The sequence below is a fragment of the Oncorhynchus masou genome, chromosome 3 (genome assembly GCF_036934945.1).
Source record: "Oncorhynchus masou masou isolate Uvic2021 chromosome 3, UVic_Omas_1.1, whole genome shotgun sequence".
Classification (NCBI taxonomy): Eukaryota; Metazoa; Chordata; class Actinopteri; order Salmoniformes; family Salmonidae; genus Oncorhynchus; species Oncorhynchus masou.
The window spans coordinates 39893805-39920861 of NC_088214.1; positions in this window are offsets into that span (position 1 = coordinate 39893805).

A 27057-nucleotide genomic window follows, 5' to 3' on the forward strand; every position below is an offset into this window, starting at 1 on the left:
TTAGATCATCAGGTGAGTCCAGGATTTCTGAAGCATCTCTCAGCCTTGCGTTGGGGAGAGATTCCTCTTTCCATTGTTCATCAATGACCGATACCTGAGAGCCTGTGTCCCATAGAGCTTGGAGGGCTTGGTGATTCAGGTGACACTCAGTGCCTTATTGTCTGCCGACTAGCGAGGTGACCTTACGGGGGTGTCAGTCTTGAGCTAGGGATGGTAAGGAGTGGGCATTTTCCCTGTGCAGGAAAACCTTTCACAGGTAGTCAATTTTCAGGTGAGGGCATTTTTCCTTATGTTTAGTCCAATGTTGGTTTTGACATACTTTGGAACAGTACAGTGTCTCTTTACATGATGAACATGGTTTCAGGTTCTCAAATTAATCTTCTCTGGCACAATTTGCAAATTTCTGGGACTTTTTGGTAGCTACAGTTAACTTCTTGAAACTCCCCATCCCGGATCCGGGTTTGTGACTAAAGCCTCAGGCTCATTAGCATAACGCAACGTTAACGATTTCTGAAAATCGCAAATAAAATGAAAATAATGCGTCTGCTCTCAAGCTTAGCCTTTTCTTAACAACACTGTCATCTCAGATTTTCAAAAACTGCTTTTGAACCATAGAAATTGACTAATTTGTGTAAGAGTATGCAAAGCTAGCATAGCATTTTGAGTAGCATTTAGCACGCAACATTTTCACAAAAACCAGATAACCAAATAAATAAAATCATTTACCTTTGAAGAGCTTCGGATGTTTTCAATGAGGAGACTCTGTTACATACCAAATGCACAGTTTTTCCTGAACGCGTCTGTGTGTAGGAGAAATCGTTCCGTTTCCTACATTGCGTCTGGCTACCGAAACGAACCGAAAATTCAGTCACCTACAACGTAAAACTTTTTCCGGATTAACTACATAATATCGACCGAAACATGGCAAACGTTGTTTGGAATCAATCCTCAAGGTGTTTTTTCACATATCTCTTCATTGATATGCAGTTCGTGGAAGCTTGCTTTCCTCTCTGTATCGCATGGAAAAATACTGGCAGGTGACTTTTGCTCACCAATTTCGGCGCAGGACACCGGGCGGACACCTGGTAAATGTGGTCTCTTATGGTCAATCTTCCAATGATCTGCCTACAAATACGTCACAATGCTGCAGACACCTTGGGGAAACGACAGAAAGGGCAGGCTCATTCCTCTCGCATTCACAGCCATATAAGGAGACAATGGAAAACAGAGCCTCAAAAATCCTTGTCATTTCCTGGATGCCATCTCATCTTGGTTTTGCCTGAAGCTCACGTTCTAGGGCACGCACAGAGAATATCTTTGTATTTCTGGACACGTCAGAGTGTTTTCTTTCGAATGCTATCAATTATATGCATAGTCGAGCATCTTTTTGTGACAAAATATCTTGTTTAAAACGGGAACGTTTTTCATCCAAAAATGAAATAGCGCCCCCATAGATGTAAGAGGTTAACACTGGTCCCTCAGCGGTAACCCATTTCCATTTAAAGGGGCCTCCCTTGATGGTCTGGCTCCCCGGATTTTACATCCAGCTTGAAAATGTTCTCCACTCCCACATCGGAAGCAGTGTGTGCAGCGTGCATCTGTTCTGGCCTGCTGGCAGACAAAACACCTCCTTGGAGCTTGGGCAGAGTGGTTGGTATACCGGTTAGGTGCATATTGATGCTTCGCAGGGTCAGGTGCTTGGGACCGACTGTAGTTGCTGTAATACTGCTGCTGGGAAACAGGTGGCTGGGGGTCCCTATCTGGCCTCCTAACTTGGGGTGGGGCATAGGCACAAGGCGGTGACTGAAACAGGTTGGTGTAATGTCTCCTTAATCTGAGCAAACTCTGGACTGAGACCTTTTTAAAGAAGCTACACCTGTCTTAAGTTCAGCTAACTCTGTTAACAGTTCTGTGGGTATCTTAGCTTTGGCTTCCTTCACAGGACACTTTGCAGATGGTGTATCTTCTATCTGGACTACACTTACAGTTGTAGCAGGCTGTGGGGCATTAAACCGCCTTTTGTTTCGTCTTTCTATTTCATTAGCACAAGCAATGTTAAGCTTCTCAGCAAAACCTCATCTGATGTTTCGCTCTCTAGCAGGAGAGGCTGCATGTCTTTCCTGATACTGTCACTCTGGAGACTCATAAGGACTGTGTGTAAACACATGCTCTGGACTAGAGCAGGGTCATACTTAAGCCCTGATTCTGACTCCTGGGATGCAAACAGTACTTTCTGCCTCAAATCTAAGACGCGCATCAGGAAGCTTTGAGGGGTCTCCTTGCTATGCTGTGCTTCTGAAGCTAGCTGTTTGTAAAGCTCTGTTGCACTCTTCTCTTGGAAGTGGGAACGCAGGATACATCTAAGTGTGGGAAGAGTTAGCTGGGGTTTACCTTCCAAGTAGCTGTGAGCCTGGAGAAATAGCCCTGACTACTGCGTCTACTATTTCTACCTCAGGATAGCCTCTTAAGTCCATTCTCGATCTGATGGGCAAGGCTGGGGAAAAAACGTTTTTCTTTCTGGCCCGGTTCACCTATCTGACCAGAAATGTTAAACTCTTTGCGCCAGTATGAGCTGGGCTGTGCATTGGGTGAGAGCGGCACGCTCCCCTGAATATTGGCATGGGGTTAGGGCTGACGCAGAGAATCACTGGCTTTGGCTGCAGTAATCTGCTCAGTTCCCACCCCTTGTTGTGGGGTTACAGTTCTCAGTTCCTCTATTCTGTGATGTGTTCTGGCTGGTTCAATATCATGGTCAGTTTGGCCTGTTTTGTTATCTATGCCACTGATCATCTCTGTCATTTCGTCTTTAAGTAGCAACAATTCTGACATGTCGCCATCTTCTAACTCTGCAACTTCCTCTCTTTCAAGGAACATCATAATGTGAGTCATTAATGATATGCGGGATTTGTTTTGAACATCTATTCTCTGTTCGCCTGATATGTCAAGAAAATCAAATATCTCCAGTAACTTGTCTTTAGTCAGGGTGTATAATTCTCCTACCTCTTCCTGTAGTTCTTCCAAGGCACCTGTCATGTTGAGAGAACAGAAGGAACTATTACTGTGCAGGAGTTGACTCTGAACTAGATGGTCCTTACTGTCTCTGATGGTCGATCAATGGCCTCAGTTGACACGTACTTAACCCCTAGCGTCGAGCAATCCCGTATCCGGGAGCGTAATCATAGCCTCAAGCTCATTACCATAACGCAACGTTAACTATTCATGAAAATCGCAAATGAAATGAAATAAATAATTGGCTCACAAGCTTAGCCTTTTGTTAACAACACTGTCATCTCAGATTTTCAAATTATGCTTTTCAACCATCGCTACACAAGCATTTGTGTAAGAGTATTGATAGCTAGCATAGCATTAAGCCTAGCATTCAGCAGGCAACATTTTCACAAAAACAAGAAAAGCATTCAAATAAAATCATTTACCTTTGAAGAACTTCGGATGTATTCAATGAGGAGACTCTCAGTTAGATAGAAAATGTTCCGTTTTTCCAAAAAGATTATTTGTGTAGGAGAAATCGCTCCGTTTTGTTCATCACGTTTGGTTAAGAAAAAAACAACAAATTCAGTCATTACAATGCCGAACTTTTTTCCAAATTGACTCCATAATATCGACAAACATGGCAAACGTTGTTTAGAATCAATCCTCAAGGTATTTTTCACATCTATTTGATGATAAATAATTTGTGGCAGTTGCCTTTCTCATCTGAACCTAATGGAAAAGTGCGCAATAATTTCGACGGAGGACCCCAAGCGGACACCTGGTAAATGTAGTCTATGGTCAATCTTCCAATGATATGCCTACAAATATGTCACAATGCTGCAGACACCTTCGGGAAACGACAAAGTGTAGGCTCATTCCTGGCGCATTCACAGCCATATAAGGAGACATTGGAACACAGCGCATTCAAAATCTGGGGCATTTCCTGTATGAAATGTCATCTTGGTTTCGCCTGCAGCATTATTTCTCGGGCTCTCACAGACAATATCTTTGCAGTTTTGGAAACGTCAGTGTTTTCTTTCCAAAGCTGTCAATTATATGCATAGTCGAGCATCTTTTCGTGACAAAATATCTTGTTTAAAACGGGAACATTTTTTTATCCAAAAATGAAGAGCGCCCCCTATATCGAAGAACTTAACCACTAACTTCCAGCTCCCCTCGAACAGCAACACTTTCCTCACTGCAGCCTGCCTGAGTTGTTATGTGGGGATTTAGCTGGCTTGGAATTCAGTGACCAGGATGTGGAAACTGGACATCTGAGCAGCAATCTCAGAGGAGCCTCCAAAAATGTTACGCCCCTGAAAAAAAGGGGAGAAATATTCACGAGAGTAATACGGTGGTGTTTTCTCAATTCAACTTTTAGTGCAATCATTTTACAAAAGTAACACATTACAAAACAACAAACATTATACAAATAACACAGCAAAATATCTTATTTCCAACGCACGTGTTCATTCACAATCGACATAAAATGGCAGCTACTCTCAGTACGATGCTATTCTTCGCTACAACCGAGCAGGGCTCATATTACTCTCTGCAGGCTTAACTCTAACTTCCTCAAGATGTTACTAAGACACACCTTAAACACTCTTGACATGTTAGCGAGTTGTTACATTTAAATTGCACTTTTTTTATCATCAATAACGTACCTGAAAAAGGGGAGAACGAATCACGAGAGTGATACAGTGTTTTCTCAATTAAACTTTTAGTGCAATGAGAAAAGGCTGCGATTTCTCCAGGAATATGGGTGGAGACCAGAGCAATCGATCTCAGGCTCATAGATTAAGAGCATTTAGTAGATCACTGATTAACACTTTTAGGCACCACAAAATAAAGTAATCAATATAACGTTTGCACATTACTCTCACAATTCGTACCCTTTGTACGCTTGACGGGTTTTTAACTTTAACACAATTATATGAATTATCAATGCATGATATTTTTAACCCTAGTATGTGAGGACCATAAAACATCTATGAACTTACTGATACTTTTTAATGTATAACAGGCTTTGAATATTTCCTTTAACCTGTCACACCATCAGCACGACACAACAGCTGTTGGATGGTGTAGGTGATCGCATACCCACTGGAGCCGCATCTTCTTGTTTTGAGCTGATATGAATCGAACCCGGTGTAGTCGCCTGCTGCAATATCCCATTTCTGACAAGGATTGACTAGTTGTGGATTCCGAGATGCCGTTCTGCACATCACTTTTGTACTGCGCTATTATTTGTCTGTCTGTCACCCGCCTGTTAGCTTGCACGATTCTTGCCATTCTCCTTCAATCTCTCTCTCATCAATGAACTGTTGACTACCGCTGACTGGATGTTTTTTGTTTGTCACACCTTTCTTGGTAAACACTGTCGTGTGTGAAAAGCCCATGTGGGCGGCCGTTTCTGAGATACGTCGGCGCCTGGCACTGATGTTCAAACCATGCTCAAAGTTGCTCAGATCATCCGTTTTGCCCATTCTTCTAATGTTTAATCAAACAGTAACTGAATGCCTGTCTGCCTGCTTTATATAGCAAGCCATGGCTATATATAGCAAGCCATGTGACTCACTGTCTATAGGCGCGATCCATGTTCGTGAACAACCAAATAAATTGGCCAGTGAGTGTATTTCTATTTGTCGTTGTGGTTTGCACATCAGATGAACCCATAAGAAGTATGCAGCCTAGTACAAGTAAGCTGGGCAACAAGATAGCATCCTAATTGTGGTGACAGGGGTGTTGGGTGACCTTCCTCGATGAGCCAGGATGCCTAGGAAACGGCGCTGTGGGTTATTAACTGGGTTGTACCATAGGATTTGTCTATTTATTCTGCATCCGTTGGTACCAACCATTAGTCTGTGTGATGAATGGGGGCTGAGCTAGAGAGGATCCCGAAGGGACCCAGGTCTGGGTCTTTTTGACAAAAACGTCTGTAGAGTCAGAATGTACCCAAAACCAATCTATAAGCTCACATAGTTGCTGTCACAAACTCCAAACTCCACACAGTTGTCACTGACTAGTTGGATATTAATTTCCCACTTACAGCATTCATATAGATTCATTTTCTATCAGCTTTTTGCTTTGACTGACTTTTGTCAATACAACTCAAGAATGGAACTGTTTATTTGTGAGGATAAATATAAGGGCTTGCCATGCAGATAAACAATGTCCGATAAATGGAAAGTAGACTGTCACTGGGGCCTCAGGAGTGATAGGGTTAAAGGTTCTTCACTGACAGTGGCTGTTTGTGCCCCTTATCCTCCATTCCCTTCCGGCCGCTCATTCATTCCTCTCTTGCACCCCTGAAGCTAAAAAACTTCTCCTGGAAGACATGGCCCGAGGAAATTAGACAGCTGGGAAATCAATGTGTCGTCCCTGTGGTGTGGGGGGAATGGTCCAACGCTGGGGCAACTTGGGAGAAAGAGAGCCTGTCATTTTCAGTCATTTAATTTCCCATGTCCCTGAGGCTTAAGGGAGGGAGGGGTAGGGCCGAAAACAGAATGAGTTACGCATTTGACTTGTGGGAATTTACCTATATGGATAGGGCTAAATTGAAATATTTCTTAAAGAAGAAAGTACTGTATAACCATGGCAGCAATTGAAAGGTAACAATTTGGAGTTCATGGGAAAATGATTAGACCAAAGGTGATTACACAATAGTTCACCTGAGACTGAATCCATTTTATTTGCATTTTACATTTACTGTACTTTTCACCATTTTTTTTTCACAAAATCTGAAAATACTCTGGATACATTCAGTAAAACTATAATAATATTCCTGAATAACGTGTTGTAGGTGCAACATAAATCAAAAAAATGAAAGGTTTGAGTGAGAGGACTAAATGATTTCTGTTTACAAGTGGACACACCTCTCCAGAGTGTGCACATTTCCTATGTAATTCCAAAACTCTTGTATGACTCAAAAGCCCTATTCGCATGGGATTAGTATTACTAGAGAATGTTGGTTATGTATTTATTTTTAATGAGTACAATGGAAGACAGAGTGCTGGTTTCATACGCAGGGCGCAGCAGGTGTTTTTGAGTAAAGTACCACAGGAGGAAGCAGGTAGCTGGTTCCAGGGGCAGACAAAGTCATTCACAGGGACTCCAAAAAGGTAACAGTACAAAAGCTAATAACGTAGTCCAGGAGATCAGGCAAGAGGTTGATGACAGGAAATCTGAAGTACAGGCAGGGAATAGGCTAAAAAAAAGCATTGTTAGTGAGCATGGCCAAAAAACTACGATACAAGAGCAGACTAATATGGAAATAAACTCAGAATAGAATATGTATCAATACAAACAATACCTCACAATGATGGGGTGCAATGAACTGAACTAAATAGTGTGCGTAAATGACATACAGGTGTGTGAACAGGTAATCAGAATTCAGGTTATTGGGATCTGGAGAGTGAGTTACTTTCAGGGGATCTATGTAGACATTACATTATTAACCTAGAATGTCCGTTATTCCGAAGTATGATTCGAACAGGATAAGTTTTTTCAAACTGCCCCCTGGCATTTAAAAAACATGTGTATATATAAAAATGGACAGTTATGACGGAAGCCTGGAGTTTTTTTTTTCTAGGCATGAAGATATTTCAAGAAGTCCGAGCGATAACAGGCTACACTGATAGCTCGAGCTTGGTTCCCAAGTTTCTTAACCATACCAAACCATCTTTGGTATACTGTAGCTATAATATTTGAATTGAGGAAGTGTGATCATAATCATTAGGATATTTTAGCGATCCACTATAGAAGATGTTTTAAATGCTCCCCAGTCTTCAGATGTGAGCTAAACAGTGCACTTGAGATGCATTTTTAGGCTATGAATGAGAACGTGAACTTGTCATTTCCAAACGTTTAGCTCAGTTGTATAATGCTTTGCGATCTAGTAATAGCAAGGGTTGCATTAAATAAGGGCAATATTTTTTTATGATGCTTTTACCGATGTTCAATTCATTCGAACGTAACAAAAAACAAAAGCTTTCACTATGAAAGTTGATACATGTAGTCCCTTCATACAGTGGGGCAAAAAAGTATTTAGTCAGCCAACAATTGTGTAAGTTTTCCCACTTTTTTAAATTTATTTTACCTTTATTTAACTAGGCAAGTCAGTTAAGAACAAATTCTTATTTTCAATGACGGCCTAGGAACAGTGGGTTAACTGTCTGTTCACGAGCAGAACGACAGATTTGTACCTTGTCAGCTCGGGGATTTGAACTTGCAACCTTCCGGTTATTAGCCCAATGCTCTAACTACTAGGCTACCCTCCCACTTATAAAGATGAGAGGGGCCTGTAATTTTCATCATAGGTACACAGACAAAATAAGAGAAAAAAATCTGGAAAATCGCATTGTAGGAATTTAGTATTTGGTCACCTACAAACAAGCAAGATTTCTGGCTCTCACAGACCTGCAACTTCTTTAAGAGGCTCCTCTGTCCTCCACTCGTTACCTGTATTAATGGCACCTGTTTGAACTTGTTATAAGTATAAAAGACACCTGTCCACAACCTCACAGTCACACTCTAAACTCCACTATGGCCAAGACCAAAGAGCTGTCAAAGGACACCAGAAACAAAATTGTAGACCTGCACCAGGCTGGGAAGACTGAATAGGCAATAGGTAAGCAGCTTGGTTTGAAGAAACAGGACTAGTATTATCAGAGGACTTTGCCAAGAAATGTTAGGTTATTCTGGCTACAATTGTTACTCTCCTGCAATGTAAAAATTACTGACATTCAGACGGGACTAAAATTACAGATGTATTGTGCTCGTACACTTCATTACAATACCCAACCAGTATAGCCAACTAATTTTCAGGGTAAGTTGCTAGAGGCAGGTTGATTTGTTGTTAAAAGTTGCTAAATGACATTGTGATGTCATTGCGTGATAATGTAGAATTCACAATAATCTTACTCAAATTGACTGGCCGGCTCAGGAAAAATATGATTTGACATTTGTTCAGGTACAGATGCTGTTGCTGCTGACGTCACTCACAATGCTTGTTTGAAGCCAGGCACTTGTGTTGTGACTGAATGTGTGACAGAGAAAATCGTTTTTGTGTCATTTAGAGGGAAAATGCGTGCATTTTAGCATTTGCGTCACTTTTCAAAACTTGCTAAAGTTCCAAATTATTTTTTAATGTAGCTAAATTTGTTGCTAGATTCAGTTTGAATTTTTTTTGCCAGGGTTGTCTGAAAAGTTGCTAAATCTAGCAACAAAATTGCTAAATTGGCATCACTGTACCCAACCTCCCCAGTAAAACGAATCCCGCCCGAACAGGGATATAGAAGGGTCTTCAACTATAAGGTGCTTTTTTTTGAGAATCCTAGCTGTGCCGTTGAGGAACTAGAACAAGTACACTTGTAGTTTTTTTGGAACACAAGCCTGCATCCCTACCGTCACACTGTTATTTAGGCAATCAAAAACGTTCCATTATAAATCTGGGTTAAGAGGGCATAATTTGAAAGCTTGCCAACATGACTATCTAAATTATAAAATATGATTTTACAGTGTTAGGCTTTCACAATGTAATCCAGGAAAACCGATGATAATTTTGATGTGCATAGAAAGAATTCATGAGTACATTCAGGTGAGTGTGCCGTGGCAAAGTTTCTTCACAATAGACAAAAATAGGTTCATTCTGTTCAGACCAACCAAGGGTATGACGCCATGTCATCTTGTAACTGTACATCAAACATAGAGATTATAAACATTGACCGTGTATATGAGGTTTATGATATGGAAAAGTGCAGATGTTTGGCTTGATTGTAGACATCAAAGCAGTATTTATTATAATCCTCAACGTCTCATCTTTCAAAATACATTGAGTCCTCCTAATTTATAGCATTTGCCCCCCATTCCTCCAATTACCGGTAGGGATGGGGACAACTTCTTGCCGTGTGTGGTGCTCAAGTTCAGAACGGCTGTCAGTCAAAACCCATACAGTGCTGTGAAGCACATAGCCTCAGGTCTGACGTCATGTACAGTATCTAGCATGTTACGGTCAAGCCACTGTGTTCCAATTTAGGCATTTATCAGTGACCAAATCTGCAATTGTTAACCCGCATATGGTTATGAGTGTAAAGGGCTACAGTACCCAGGTGAAGTGCGTTATTGATATTATTGATAGTATTAACTTAAGGGGGCTGAATAATTTTGCACGCCCAATTTTTCAGTTTTTGATTTGTTAAAAAGTTTGAAATATCCAATAAATGTCGTTCCACTTCATGATTGTGTCCCACTTGTTGTTGATTCTTCACAAGAAAATACAGTTTTATATCTTTATGTTTGAAGCCTGAAATGTGGCAAAAGGTCGCAAAGTTCAAGGGGGCCGAATACTTTCGCAAGGCACTGTATAACCACAAATTATTCTGTGTTTAACACTATGAAAGGAAATTCTGCCTCTGGACACTTTATGGTTTGGATGGAAGCCGGCTAATGACATTGTAGAGATCAGCTGAAAGTATTATAACATGTTATGCCAATCCAGAAATAAATCGATGACGAAAAATACCACCAAATCACCTTGGGCCAGTGTGCAACCCTAGTACAGTTTCTCTCCTCTTTGGGATGTTTTGGGAAACAGAAGACCAAGTGTTATGGATTGACTGAGGAATTGGCAGTAAGGAAGTGTACGCTAGTTATAATGAGGGATACCTGGAGAAAAATCGGTCCTCTCTGAAATTAATATGGATGGCCCTCCCTTCAGTAACATATACTGTATTTTTCCCGACCCTCCCTGAAAACTTGAAAAAAAAATAGTGACCCTCCCCTAAACCGAAAATAACAATTAAAAGAAAGTGGATAGCAGAGAACATGCCAATGTAACGGTTTTCTTGAGTTGATGGAGAGGCGGACCAAAATGCAGCGTGGTTTCTATTCATAGTTCTTTAATAAAGAACTATATTCATGTAGACTAACAAAACAATAAACGTGAGAACCTAAACAGCCCTATCTGGTGCAAACACAGAGACAGGAACAATCACCCACAAAACCCAACATCCAAACAGGCTACCTAAATATGGTTCCCAATCAGAGACTATGACTAACACCTGCCTCTGATTGAGAATCAGGCCAAACATAGAAATAGACAAACTAGACATGTAACAGAATGCCCACTCAGATCACACCCTGACCAAACAAAACATAGAAACATACAAAGCAAACTATGGTCAGGGTGTGACAGCCTACCATTTACCCTCACTCCTAGGACAAACCAGAGTCTCAGATATGCTGGTTTAGAAACTGTTCTTAGTTTTGTTAACGTTACGTAGCACGAAGGTTGTGGATTTGGAGACCACCGCAGACAAGGGTAGGGGTGAAAAGATCTCCAATATAAAAAAGCAATGCATGAATCTATCATTTTATTTGCGGTCTGATAAAAGGCTTTGATAAACGCATTTCATGCAATTCTACATCATACTACATGACTGGCGACAAGCAGAATCTTTTTTAATATCAAAACAGAGCATGACAATGAATGAGCGCATGCCGCAGCGCCAGAGACATTTGGATTTCTATACAGGCAATTGTTTAAAAAGAGGATAATCTTCAGTTTGGAACAGTGCTAAAGTTGTCTATCAAATCAAACTGTATTTGTCACATGCACCGAATAAAACAGTTGTAGACCTTACCGTCAAGAAGTACAGTTAAGAAAATATTTACTAAATAAACTCAAGTAAAAATAAATGTTTTAAAATCAGAAAGTAAAACAAGAAAATGACATAACAATAGCGAGGCTAAATACAGGGGGTACAGGTTAGTCGAGGTCATTTGTAAAGTGACTATGCATAGATGATAAACAGTTAGTAGCAGCAGTGTAAAAACGGGGGGAGGTCAATGTAAGTAGTCTTATGGCTTGGGGGTAGAAGCTGTTAAAGAGCCTTTTGGTCCTAGACGTGGTGCTCCAGTACCGCTTGCCGTGCGGTAGCAGAGAGAACAGTCTATGACTTGGGTGACTGGAGTCCTTGACAATTTTTTGGGGCCTTCCTCTGACACCGCCTAGTATATAGGTCCTGGATGTCAGGAAGCTTGGCCCCATGATGTACTGGGCCATACGCACTACCCTCTGTAGCGCCTTACGGTCAGATGCCGAGCAGTTGCCGTGCCAGACAGTGACGCAACCGGTCAGGATGCTCTAGATGGTGCAGCTGTAGAACGTTTTGAGGATCTTTTCTGTCTCCTGAGGGGGAAAATGAGTCGTCTTGCCCTCTTCACAACTGTCTTGGTGTGTTTGGACCATGAAAGTTTATTGGTAAAATGGACACCAAGGAACTTGAAAATTTCTACCTTTAGCATGACAAAATGAAATGTGTAAAATTGCAGGAAATTAGGTCCAGACCGGCTGTAGGGGCAGGAGCACATCTCCTGATTCTGTAGCGTGAGGCAGCTTGATGTACAAGTACACCTCTTGGACAGGATGCTAGTCTCTTGTAAGTCCTCTCCCCAATCTATCTCCTTAATGCTACGTGCCAACCAGAGAGGCATCGGTCAAAGGGATCGAACCCCCACCCTTCCAATTTCAAGGTGGAAACTACCACAGGGTTTTGCTGCTACTGTTATAGTAACTGTAATAGTAGCAGTCGTAGTAGTGTAGAATAGTCACCTCTATAGTAAGAGGATGCTGTTTAAGCCAATCATTATCCAAGATCCAAACAACCCTATAAATAACACTGGTAATGTCACTAATGTAATTCTATTGACAACATTTTTGGCTTGGGTTCCCTGGTCCACCAAAGAGCACCTTCAATATACAAAGATCTACTTGTGTATCCTACTGTTGTAGTTATCCTAACTCTTTGCTTATTTGAGCTGTTATTGCCATAATATGGACTTGGTCTTATACCACCCCATCCTTGTCACAGCACAACTGATTAAGAAGGAATGAAATTCCACAAATTAACAAGGCACGCCTGTTAATTGAAATGCATTCCAAGTGACTACCTCATGAAGCTGGTTGAGAGAATGTGCAAAGCTGGCTACTTTGAAGAGACTAAAATGAAGAAAAATGTTTTATTTGTTTAACACTTTTTTGGTTATGACATGATTCCATATGACTATAAAATAGTCGAATAAAGAAAATCCCTGGAATGAGTAGGTGTGTCCAAACGTTTGACTGGTACTGTATGTGAATACAAGCATATGATCAGACTGTGCTCAGACGGTATGTGATAACTGATAAAGATGTAGACATGAATAGAAGAGGCGAGGGGAGGGAGCGTGAGGACTCATTAACAACAATGAATAACACTGTTTAGCATGTAATAACGCATTACCATCAGGAAGAGGTTTTTTTTGTTTATTGAGTGGACCGTCTTTCATTTTTCATCCCTGTAAAGAGGGATGGATGGGATTGAGGATGAGGGGATAAATGGATGGAGGTGTAGAAAAGGATTAGAAAAGCAGCTTACAACTGGGTCTTAATGTAGTGCGCTGAAATTTTCACATCAGCAAAGTGTGATATCATACAGCAACAGTTGTCATCTCATTTCTTACACTTTAACATCTGATTTACTTGAAAATATATTTTTGTGTGTTTATTGGGTAGAGAGAGAGAGAGAGGAGCGATTGCAGAAATAGCAGTGGGCCGGATTCAAACCCATGCAGTGGTATACTATAAGTGCACCAGAGGCAGCAGCATAGACTGCTAGACCACCCTAGGCCACAACACTTTTTATTTTCTTAACAAAAGGCACATCTCAATAGGTAGTCCAGGTATGTCATGACAGGTGCCTTTACTCTTTTTTTTCTCTCTATTGCGCCTCTATTGTTCCTCAAGCAAGGGGGAGGCCGACTACATCAGATTCCATTCAGACCAACTCCTTGAAGTTTGCAGTTGTGTAAAAAAACACTACTTTGCGCACAACAGATATTGTTTTACCCTGTAGTGTGCGCACTTAACTGTATCTATACTTGGGATATCACTTTTCAACAGTAAACGTTGTTTTTTTTATCACTGGAGGACATCTAAGTATTCGCTGTTTATGCAAACCGCTGGAAGTTTCTATGTATTAGCATGATGCTATCATGCATTGTGTGCCAGAGTTGGGCTTGTGAGGGGGTGGTTTTAGCAATGAACTAGGAAGGGATAGAATAAGCTATGAAGAGACACAACTGTTGTAGTTATCCTAACTCTTTTGCCACTTCTAGGGCAACAACGAACTTTGAGGGAATAACATCAAGAAGTTCAGTAATAAGACCTTACAAGATAAGTATACCAGTAAATATTGTAGAAGTAGGGATTCTAATCTAATGTCATGTATAACTTTGTATGAGATTTTTTTTAAAGGCACCTAAAGTAGGCCACCTGAACTAGTTTTGTAGTATTGTAATGAAAAAGGCAGGGAGCAGGTCTCGAACCCACGACCTTCTAGCCCGAAGTCCAGCTCGAGCGGCAGAGTCGATATCCACGCTTATAAACCCAGGGTCGTTACAATATTTTAATACTTGTATTTACCTCATTTGTTTTTGAAAAACATCTTATTATGACATAACAATGCCACTATAAACAACTTGGGTATCAACTGTGAAATGAAATGATTTGATGAAATGAATCAAAGACGTGTCATTTCTATCCAAGCAGGCGACTATTTAAGAGTGGTTAGTGATTACCCTTTAACCCTGATGGCCAGTTTGAACTCCACAATGGACTTGGGATTGCTGAAATCCATCAGGTAAGCGTTTGACTGGTTCATCATTGACCTCTATCCTATCGATTTCTGTAACTTGTCACTAGTTTGGTAGATTGATGGGTTGAGAAAAGTAGTGCTCCTGACCCTCACTTCTGTTCTTTCTCCTCAGTTGTTCATCTTCCCCTTCTCCGTCACCATTCAGTCAACTCAGTAAAAATAATTCACGCCCCGCAGTTTCTGCTGTATCATCCATCATCCAACGACTGCCCTTCTCTGATTCGTCTTTCTCATGAGGAAGGGCTTTTGCAAAATCCGCAAACTCCTCCAGCAGTTTGTGAGGGTAGGCAACGGTAAGACCCAGTGGAGGCTGCTGAGGGGAGGACAGCTCATAATAATGGCTGGAACGGAGCGAATGGAATGGAATCAAACACATGGAAATTGTGTGTATGATGTATTTGATACCATTCCACTCATTCAGCTCCAGCTATTACTACGAGCCCATCCTCCCCAATAAAGCTGCCACCAACCTCCTGTGGTGAGGGCAGACTCTGGATAATAAGAAACTGCTTTGGTCAGTGTCGTGTCGGGGTAGGTTCCTTGTCAATCATTGGCTTATTGGTGAAATGAGCAGTCAGACAATATCATCTTTAAGTAAATCAATCAAACCTTTATTAATGCAATTGCAAACAGAAGTTGACAATGAAAACACAGCATGTATGTTTCAGAGTTAGTTCTACCTGGTGGTATGATCACCTACGTCAATGTATGTGTTCAGCAATAAGCTGAGGTTACGTTATAAGATAACCTAGTACAGTAGCTTCTCTGAATTAGTTAGAATTGTCCACTGTCACACAAGATCAAAATGTCAAAACCTGACAGTGGTTACTTCTCTTTAACTAGTTTTGGTCTGACTCAGACCCAGCCTGCAAGCACACTCTTGCAACACCTAGGGCTTGTGCAACGTATAGTGGCAGAGTTTTAGACACATAGCAACAGTATCTAATATAAGGCCTGCAGCAAAACATATGAATCTTAAAGTCCCCTTAATCAATAATGGGGAGGGTATTTGGGACCCTAACCCTTACAGTTGCAGTGAAGAGAGCCTTTCAAACAAGATCTTGCTGATGAATATGTTGAGGTCCCAAATGGGAGCTACACTGGATTATCCATTGTGCTTTTTGATGAGGATGCTTGAAAGCTCCCTCCAGGTTGGTTGTAACCTAGGTGCCCAGCCTAGGTGGAAGCAGTATCTAGGCACACAGGCACAGCTTTCGCTATAACTCAGTCGAGACTCTAAGTAGAATTCCTGCTGTCTTTTATGTGGCCCAACTCTCATTCTCTCTCTGTTTCTCAATCCATCTCTCTATCCATAAAGGTATTTCAAGAGAGACATTTGAGCCTCCATCTCCCTATTCTTTCTCTTTTTTTCTATCAATCTCTCCCTCTCCTAATGAAACAATCGTCAGCTGAGGTGTCCTAGTGTGATATCTGTACGACCGTCCAAAGAATTTACAAGGCCATCTGCTGTCTTAACCAGTAGAAACAAACAACATCAATGTTTCAGGTCATGCTACAATGCCAACCAAATGGGCATCTGGAGGTTTCAGAACACAATGAACAACTGACACAGACTTCCGTTAACTTAAAATACAATACCTTGATGAAGTATCATGGGCATAGGCAGGGGATTGCCTCCCCTGGGTGTTCACTTCAGCCAACCCAAACAAGTTTATTAATAAACATTAAGTCAACAAATAACAGCTGGCCAACATTGGGGAACACCATTTTTGGTTAGGTCCAAGGATTTTATCTCTGACTTTTGTAAGGGGATATTTTCTCTGTTCTGTGGTTCTGAGAGAGCAATTATATTTTTCTGGTGTATCAGGGTGGTCCTGGAGGATGGCCAACCTAATCAATATGCTCTTGGCATCCTGTTATCTCCCGTCTACCTGATCTTGGGGGGGGGGGGACAACCAAGCCCAACCTCTGAACATTCTAAATATTTAAACGTTTACCTTCTTGTTTAAACTTTTATTAGTTCCTAAACCTGTCTTTTTCTTTGTTGGGGCCAAAGTATGAGAAAGGAGAAAGCGTACATCCATCAAGCCCAAATTTAAGAAAAAAAATGAAAGGGTCAGAGACAAGGTGGGAGAAAAAGTCCAACAGTAATATGAAAACCGGAGTTCTAATGTTTGTAGACAGCCCGATGCTTTACTAGTAACAATTTATGTCCTTGGAGGGGAGAGTGAGTATATATTTTGGACCTGGGTGGCACCTGGCCACATAGACCTCATCATGCACTCCCCCTGACGAAGTTGACTGATGAGTTGTGTGGTTAATGGTGTCTATATTCTCTAAAAGAAAGTCACAGGGCCAGAAGCAACTGTCAGAGAAAAGGTTGTAAAAGTTTAGGGGACAAGGGAATCAAAGGTGAGAATGAGCATGGAATTGTAGCCCCAAGTTTCATTAGACAGCTACTCAACTTCTCTGGAGGAGAAACTTGTTGGTGCTTCTAAGAAGTGACAGAGAACTATATGAACAATGGTGTGATAGATGTACTTTGTCATAACCTGCAATTAGCAGCACCACCACATATAAACACGGAGATGATTGTGGATTACAGGAAAAGGAGGACAGAGCACGCCCCCATTCTCATCGACAGGGCTATAGTGGAGCAGGTTGAGAGCTTCAAGTTCCTTGGTGTCCACATCACCAACAAACTAGAATGGTCCAAACACACCAAGACAGTCGTGAACAGGGCGCGACAAAGCCTATTCCCCCTCAGGAAACTAAAAAGATTTGGCATGGTTGTATTCGGCGCACGTATAAAGTGAAAACCAGACATGTCGCGGACACTGACGTCTTGCTCCCGGACGAGCTAAACACATTCTTTGCCCACTTTGAGGATAATAGTGCCTCCGACACGGGCCGCTCCAGAGGATTGTGAGTTCTCGTTCTCAGTGGCCGCCGTAAGACATTTAACCCTCTCAAGGCTGCCGGCCCAGATGGCCTCTGTAGCTGCGTCCTCAGAGCATGAGCAGACCAGCTGGCTGGAGTGTTTATGAACATATTCAATCTGTGGAATGTTTTCGACACCTTATAGAGTCCATGCCCTGACCAATTGAGGCTATTCTGAGGGCAAAATAGGGAGGGTATAACGGAATGTTTTCTACACTCTGTGTATGTACTGTATGGCAGACCTGGGTTCAAATAGTTTGGGCCAGTAACCAATTAGGCCTACACCTCTTTCATCATCTATTTATGGGACAGCCTTTTCACATTAGTGGAACATTGCTGGGGACAGTATTTCCAAAATTGAACAACCTACTATATTTAAGACCCCATCTGTGTGTACACTTGGCACTATCACAGAGCAGCTGAACCGGACTGTCCCTGCAATCAAACTTGGAGACAATGGTCACCTGTGTCTGATACACCCGTGTGTGTGTCATTCGTTCGAAGTGGAGCGGCTGCAGTTTGACGGTTGGCCAAGAGCCGTTAGATTAGTGACGTTCGTAGAGCGTGTGGCTGATTTATGGGTTTGTTGCCTTGGAGGCATTGGTTTGCCGAAACCCCGGAAGATGTCAGTGTTGTTGCAGATGACACAGGTGTTTGTTTAGAGCAGTAGCGAGACTATTGAATCACACACCTTTCTACTTGTGTCCTTGTGTCCTGTGTGGCTCAGTCGGTAGAGCATGGCACTTGCAACGCCAAGCGTTGTGGGTTCGATTCCCGCTGGGGCCACCCATATGTAAAAGTAGTGGCCCCAGCCGACTTGTAAGTCGCTTTGGACAAAAGCGTCTGCTAAATGGGATATATTTATTATATTACTTATATAGACCTGGCTGTCTGAGAAGAGACACCAGCACGTAGAGCCCTGGGGTATCGCAATGACAGGTCTACTGATGTCAACTGTCTAAAGACAGGTCTATGAATAACAGTTTAATGGCTAAATCAAGCATGATTGGCACACAAATGTAATGTCCTCTTATGTTGTAAATATCACAAGTCTTTCATATTAATTTGTTCTTGGCAGGAACTGCTTTCATAAAGTTTTACACTGACATTTGTTGTTTAGTCTTATTTTGCTCTGCTAATAATGGTATGAGTATTGAATGAAACATACTGAACATAATACAGTTTTTTACAATTGCTTACACACTACTTGAGGCACACTCGGTGAAACCACTAACCCATGTACCTAAATTCAGAACAAGTCTGCAAAACTGCAAGCACATTATCTGCTTTACACTCAGTTTGCAATTGCAAAACACACTTTTTGCAAAACATTAAACACAGTTCTCTACAAGAGACACATCATTCAAAACTAACAGGTCTTGTGTTTCATTTGGAAACACTGCCGTTCCAAATGCCACACTCATTTACCGATTACCTACACCCAGTCACTTAGAAATCAGAGCTTGAGCACTATAAATAGGCTTCAGGTTGTCTTTCTTGGTTTGGACAACAAAGGAGTCCAACTTTGGAGAGAGAGTTAGAGGAAGAGGAGTGAGAGTAAGAGGTTGATGAGGACAAGGAGGAGGATGAGGAAGAGGACAAGGAGGCCTGTGGTGATGGCCACAGATGAGGGCATGCCAGGGCTGTGTATGCCAATCCAGACGCTACTTGTTTAGCCAGAGAGAACATCACTTGTGATGTTGATGAGGTGCTGTGGCCAGACCCAAATAGAATGCACCCTAATTGTGTTTTTCTTTATAGTAACAAGATTATTTGTTTATCTTCTACTGTATTTGTTTTGTCTGTTACTGTTCATCCTGAAATCTGAATGAAAATACAATGCAAATACAACACAATACAAATGTTTTTCTCCCCTTGCATTTCTGTTTATAGTGTAAATATATACTGAATATGCATACATACTGTATATATTTGTGCACATACATGTACGTGTGAGTGGTATGACAAACTGTCGTGGACTCCACTGAACATGCAAAAGACACAAGATAGTATTGTTTTACATTTGTCACATCCGTGTGTAGTTAGCGTGTATAAGATAATTTCATGGTTTGTGTGTAGAGTTTTGATGCAAAAACTGCATTTTGCGAGCAGTTACTGTCACGTTCTGACCTTTATGTTCCTTTGTTTTGTCTTTATTTAGTATGGTCAGGGCGTGAGTTGGGGTGGGCAGTCTATGTTTTGTTTTTTCTATTTCTGTGTTCGGCCTAGTATGGTTCTCAGAGGCAGGTGTCGTTAGTTGTCTCTGATTGAGAATCATACTTAGGTAGCCTGGGTTTCACTGTTGGTTTGTGGGTTTTTGTTCACCACACGGTACTGTTTCGGTTTGGTTTATTGTTTTTGTATTTCATAGTGTTCAGTGTTTTTGTTATTAAAATCCTCATGAACACTTACCATGCCGCATCTTGGTCCGATCCTTACTCCTCTTCAGAAGAAGAGGAGGAAATCTGCCGTTACAATAGTTTTGAATTAAGTGTTTGGTTTTGCAAGAGCTGTGTGATGTTTTGCATGTGTGTGTATGTTTTGGGGTTTGTGTATAGAGTCTAGAGAAAAGGAGCCATAGTATCAGAAATCATGTGGCAGCAATTTTCAAAAACTATAATACTGAACATAACTATTTCACAGTTGGTTTTTCCAGGCACAATAAACCAGACTATCCATCCAAAGAACAATCAAAAGAGATTTGACTATTTTAGACTGTCCAAAAACAATATCTTCAAATATTTTGTTTACGACAAAGGCCAGGACCTGCATTCCAAAACAATCACAGTAGGCCCATGCAGCTCTCCCTCAACATCAGTCAAAACACTTCAAACAAAATAAAATGCCCGACATGAATCTTTTCAATCTTTGTTTAGTGGTTGGAAACCTACTTTTTCTTATCCTTATATATACTGTAGCCATGGTGAGCATACTTAAAAAAAACATCAGCCTGTAGAAACAGCACCACTGTCTGTTTACCAACAGTTTTTACAACATCTTCTAGAAAGATATTACTTCTTTCCCAATGACAAAGTTAGGAAATTCAACATCATATGATCTTTTCAATCACCAATACTGAGTCAACTTTGTTCACCCAAGACACTTAGGATGATTTGGACACGCTGCTGCTACTGTTTATCTATCCTGTTGCCTAGTCTTTACCCCACTTTACCCCTGCCCACTTGTATAGAATTATCTCGACCGACATAGTACTGTTACCCCGTTATCGTAACTCCTTGTGTATTTATTCCTTGTGTTATCTTTCTATTTTTCTCTCTGCATTGTTGGGAAAGGCCCATAAGTAAGCATTTCACTGTCAGTCTACACCTGTTGTTTTATGAAGCATGTGACAAATAACATTTGATTTGATAACTCATTCACTGGTGTGCGAGCACAAAGAGCTATATTTTTTTGTGTCATCCAACAATTGTAAACGTCTGGAGTTTGCTAAACGGCATTGGCACTTGGATTGAAACCAGTGCTTTGGTCAGATGACGAGAAAATAGAGCTCTTTGGCCATGCACACCAGTGGTGGGTTTGGCATCGAAATGAGAATCCATGAGCAGAAAATAACCACACACCTATGGTAAAACATGGTGGTGGATCTTTAATAGTATGGGGCTATTTTGCTTCCACTGATCCAGAGGCTCTTGTTAAGGTCAATGGCATCATGAACCTTACCCAATACCAAGATGTTTTAGCCAAAACCCTGGTTGTCTCTGCCAAGACATTGAATTTTGACTGCAAGTGGATCTTCCATCAAGGCAATAGCCCCAAGCACAGATAAAAATCCACCAGAAAATTGTTAATTTGCCACAAAATCAATATTTTGCAATGGCCAGCTCAGTCTCCGGACTTGACGCCCATTGAAAACCTGTGGTTTGAATTGAAGAGTGTAGTTCATAATCGCAGACGAAGGACATCAAGACAGGATTATGTATGGAGGAATGGTCTAAGATTCCCCTCCCAAATGTGTTATCCAACTCAACCTTTTTTGAAAAAGACTCCTTGCAAGGTGAGGTATTGAAAGGTATTAAACACAATTCATTTTGACCCTTATCTGTTTGAGAATGTTATGTTTTTACTTGTTGAACAACATTGTTTTCTCTGAGCAACTGTAGTAGTATAAAATCACGTCCAATCCCTTTTAGCATACAATATAGCACAGTATTTGAATTCTTTATTTTATATAGTAATTTCTGCTCATCTTTTTCAAGGGTTTCAATAACTTCAGATCCCACTGTATGTTTAAATTGATTCACATGCTCTCTCTCTTACGTTTCTCCCTCTCTCTTTCTCTTTCCTAAAAATCTAATTTTCTCCGGACTGTACAGGTGAATGAAGGCATATCAAGGAGATATCAAGATAAACATAAAAGTAGGTCATGGTTGACAGGAAATTAAGAGTCATCCATCAAACTCTTGGCTACCTACACATGTCGGAGAGACCCAAGGGTTCTCGCCACAAATTGGTTTAATTATTTATTTAGTAGCTAATTAAATGGGAACACAGGATAAACATACATACTTTCCCACTCGTTATTGACTGGAGACTTAATATGCTAAAACAGTGGAATGACAACAACATGGCTGCTTGGTAAAGAAGAGATGGAGAGGGAGAGCGAGAGGAACAGACACAATTAACATTCAGAAACTACTCTCACCTACAGTAACCATATGCTCTGCATACGAACTGCCACCCACTTTGAGAAAGAAATCATGAATATATTTACGTGAAATGCCTGGGTTCGCCGGGGATCTCTTGGTGGACAGGGCAGCCTTGGAAAGGGGGTTGGACCTTTTTGCGGCACGCTTGTAAGGCTCTGATTGTCAAAAATGGTTCCAACAAGTCTTCTACTGTTGTCCTCTGTAGTTGTCCGGTATCTGGTGACTTGTCATGCAGTCTTTGAGCAACAGGATGGTCCTACTTAAATTCGCTTTCGAGGATACTTTACTTAGGACAGCTAATCAGCCATACCAGTGATTGTCTGTGAAGTGAGTTTATCGTCTCCACCTCGTGTTGTGATTCAATGTTCAAAACACTTTAAACGTGCAGCTGCAGCTTCACGTTTACCTGGTCTGATGTGTTTTTGTTTTATTTTAAATATGGCTTCCATGCAATTATACACATCCTACCAGTATTTAACAAGATTCAGACATTCCCAAAATATTTGGTAATGGTTTGCCTCATGAGATCCACATAATCTGTAACATCCAGTTCCATCACCCTGATGTCTTCTTTTCATAATATTTTTCAATGAGCTTGTTCATTTCCATTGTGATTGGCATAAGGTTTCCCACTTCTCCACAGAAATGATCATGTTCCCCTCTCATTCCCATTTATGCTTTAGGTGTAGTGAATTTTGTATAGTCCAGAGACAATTTTGCTGCATGGCTCAGATTTAAGCAGATAAATATTTAATGTTCCATGTTCTATAGTCTCCGAATCCTCCTCCTTTATGATTTCGTCAAAGCGATGATGCATTTGGAGATATATATATAAAATCTTGACCTTCTAATCCATACCTCATTGTTAGTACTTGGAAGCTTTGGAGCGTCCCCTTCTGTACAAAAGTACAGCAGGCTGAGAGCCCTCTTGTTGCCCATCGGTTATCTATTCTACTGGGAGCAAAATCGGTATCATAGGCACACCATCTTAGCATGTTCTCTGAATCTTTCAAATTATGTTTTTTAACTATTTCATGACAAATCTTCAAAGGTAAAAAGGTACATTGATCCAGGGATTATCTTTATCTATGAACATGTCTATCAACTATCATAGCCTTTATTGGGAGTCCCCTTGTAGTTTCACACTCAATTTCCTTCCACCTTGCTGTGGAGACTGGGTTTCACCAGCACACCAGTGGCCTTATCTCTGCTGCATAGTAGTATTCTCTTAGACATGGGAGAGCCATTCCTCTGTTCCTTTTCGAAAACTGCAAGGTTTTAAATCTGATGCGAGGCTTTTTCCCTTGCCATATGTATCTGAAGATTAATCTGTCCCATTCCACGAATTGTTGCACAGGCACCTCCAATGCAAGAATCTGGAAGAGATGTGGTAAACGTGGTAATATATTTATCATAACTGACTCAATCCTAGAGTGCCTGGGGTGGCAGGTAGCCTAATGGTGAGAGTGTTTGGCCAGTAACCAAAAGGTTGGTAGATCAAATCCCTGAACAGACAAGATAAAAATCTGCCATTCTGCCCCTGAACAAGGCAGTTAACCCACCATTCCTAGGCTGTCATTGTAAATAATAATTTGTTCTTAACTTACTTGCCAAGGTAAATACATAAAGGTTTAATCTTAAAATATTTGAATTCAGAGGCCAATTGTTAATGATAGACAGTTTTGTCATGCATTTAGGTAATTAACACCAAGGTATTTGTCGAGGTTGTCTTCGGTGGAAGGACCAAAGCGCAGCGTGGTAAGTGTTCATGATCATATTTATTTAAACCCAGAACACTAAACAAAATAACAAAGAGAATGAATTGAAACCGAAACAGTTCTGGAAGTGATGAAAAAAAAACACTAAACAGAAAATAATCACCCACAAAACACAGGTGGGAAAAGGCTACCTAAGTATGATTCTCAATCAGAGACAGCTGTCGATCGTTGTCTCTGATTGAGAATCATACTTAGGTAGCCTGTTTTCCCCATTTTGGTGGTGGGTGATTGTTTTCTGTTATGTGTCTGCACCAGCCAGAACTGATTTGGTCATTCTCTTTGTTTTGGTTATTCCCGTGTTCATTTAATAAATATGGACACATACCACGCACACCTTGGTCCACTCTTTCCAATAGCCTTTACAGTATTTCATAGACTCTGCATCCCATTTCAGACCATACTTATCCCTGATGTCCTCCAGGGGCTTGTAGTTGAATGTAATACACAGAGATGTATGTACCTTTATAACCTGAGATGAACCCATACACTTCCAGAAGTGACTTCAGTTCTGGAAATGATTGTGTAGGTTGTCCCAGAAATCAACACATCAGCAAATAATGTCAATTGCTTCTCTCCTCCTGCCATATCTATCCCTTGATGTTATTATTTTGTCTAATCCATTGACTCATGGGTTCTATAAACAGGGAGTGAAGAGAAGGGGGGATGCAGGGCATTCCGGTCTACAACCTTGTTCTTATATAAATGGGTTTGAGAGGTCACCATTGATTTTAATTCTTGCTGATGGTCTATTCATGGCATCCATGGCATCCAAATCTATACAAGACATTATAGGCCCATCTGACAGAATCAAAGGCAATATCAGCATCCATGCCCAATAGAATGGCTTCTACCTTATTGCCATAGTTATACCGCATAATGTGTAGTGTTCGTCTAATAGTGAATAAGCTCTGGTAAGTGAATAAACTCTGGTAAGATATTTTCTATTCTTCTGGCTAGACAGATGTACAGTCCATAGTTTGTAATCCAAATTTAGGACTGAGATTGGCCCGTATTTTCCACAATCTCGCCTCTTTCCTTTCCTTCGGTATAAGTGAAATGATGGCCTCCATGAGGAGGGGATGTCACTTTTCTGAAATGCTCAGTTACAGTCTGCAAGAAAATTTGGGATAATCTGCGCGCTAAATAATTTATATTCCATTCAGAGGTGAAACCGTCTGTGCCAGGGGATTTGTCTGCTTTTGGTCTAGTAATAGCTGTATTTTATTCCTCCATGGTTGGGAGTGTAGGTGTCTAAAGATTTCTAGTATCTCTTCTACTTTATGTTGAATTATTTTGGTTTGGGGGTTCCTTAAACTAGCAGATAGTATTATCTGCTGGTTGTTTTCTCAATCTTTTGGCTAATAGTTTTATAGACTTACTGCCAACTTCATTTTCAATACTGCTTGTGAATACATTTAATCTATTTCATTCTTGATCTTTTTCATTTCTTGTTCAGTGTTGTCGTGACTTAACTTTAACATTTAATCTGAAGACTGTTTAATTGTTACCTGATTAATTTAATAATCTAACAATTAACTCATTAGGATCTGGGGCACCACAAGAGCGGTTCTTTAAAGAGTTACAATCTCCCGAATTAAACTCTAAAAGGTCTTTTCCTATCACATCTATAATCAGTCAAATTATTAATCATAACCTCGTATCATATCATAAATCGGAACAGTTATAACCTCCTTGCATCTGCAAAACCCAGAGCCTTACTTATGATTCAGTACTACACAGATTGGTTTAATTGTTTATTTACTTGCTAATTAAATGGGAACACAGGATAAACATACACACTGCATCGGTTATTGACTGGAGACATAATACGCTGAAAACAGGTCCCTAGTGGAATGACAACAACATTGATGCTTGTTAAATAAGAGATGGAGAGGGACAGAGATTATTAACATTGGTACATTCAGAAACTACTCTCATCTACAGTAACCATATGCACTGCACATGAGCCACCGCACCCTTGTCTGGATACTTTCCTCTGCTCCATATATTCCTTCCTCGACTTTGTCAAGTCTTTTATTGGCTTTGTTAATTTCCTCTTTGATGTCTTCAAGCTGCTTCTTGTTATCTCGTCAGAAAACTTTTAGTTTCAGAAGTATCATGTTCAGGTTTACTGCCATTTTCTTCCTCTTCATCTTGGGGAAAGTGCTTCAGCTGCGGTCATATTCTTTGTTTGGTTTTTCTGCATGTTGTGTGTTTGTCTTCCTTTGATGGTTGTTTTGCTTAAGTTTTGTTGTAGCCCCATCACTTTTGCTCATGTTGTTTGAACTTTTAAAAAATTGGTTGAAGTTTTAGGGGCTTTTTAAATCTAAATATCAGGAGGATTTTTCATTATGCTGCCATGAGGTTGGTGTCATCACCCGGACTTTTAAGCACCAAATTATGGACATTTCTGATTTTCAAGGTAGGTCTATTCCAGTACTTGAATTTCTGAGCTTCATATTCAAGTAGGCTACCTCAAGGTGTAACATGGAAACCAAAATGTATTTGTCAAGTTATGTTATTTCATTACCAGATCATATTGCGAAGAAGCCCACTAGGCTATGTCATTTGTTGTCATTATATCCAGAATAATTCATAAGAATAGCATTGGGTGTTGCACAATAGTCTCTCCTACGCAATTGTGGACAGTAGACTCTGTGCCCAATCCGAGGCACAAAAAAACATATGAAAACATGAACTCATTACCTTAATGTTTTCTCCAACAAGCCATGGTCTCCCTAAAGGGAAAAGAGAGAGCAACTTGGCGACGCAAACGAGAGTAATGAACAGTTAAATGCTATCTATGAAAACACAGCTAAATTACTCTCAAAGCACACAAACACAAACAAACTGCTACAATCGGTTGCTTCACTTGAAAAGAAGGTAGAGGCAATCCTGTCAACAGACCTGCCATTTTGCGTACCAACTATGCAATTCTTTGTCCACGTACACAGGTACGAGATCGAAGTTAAAAGTATGCAGAAATGAATAGGGCATGATTTTTTTGGGGGGGGGTTCCAC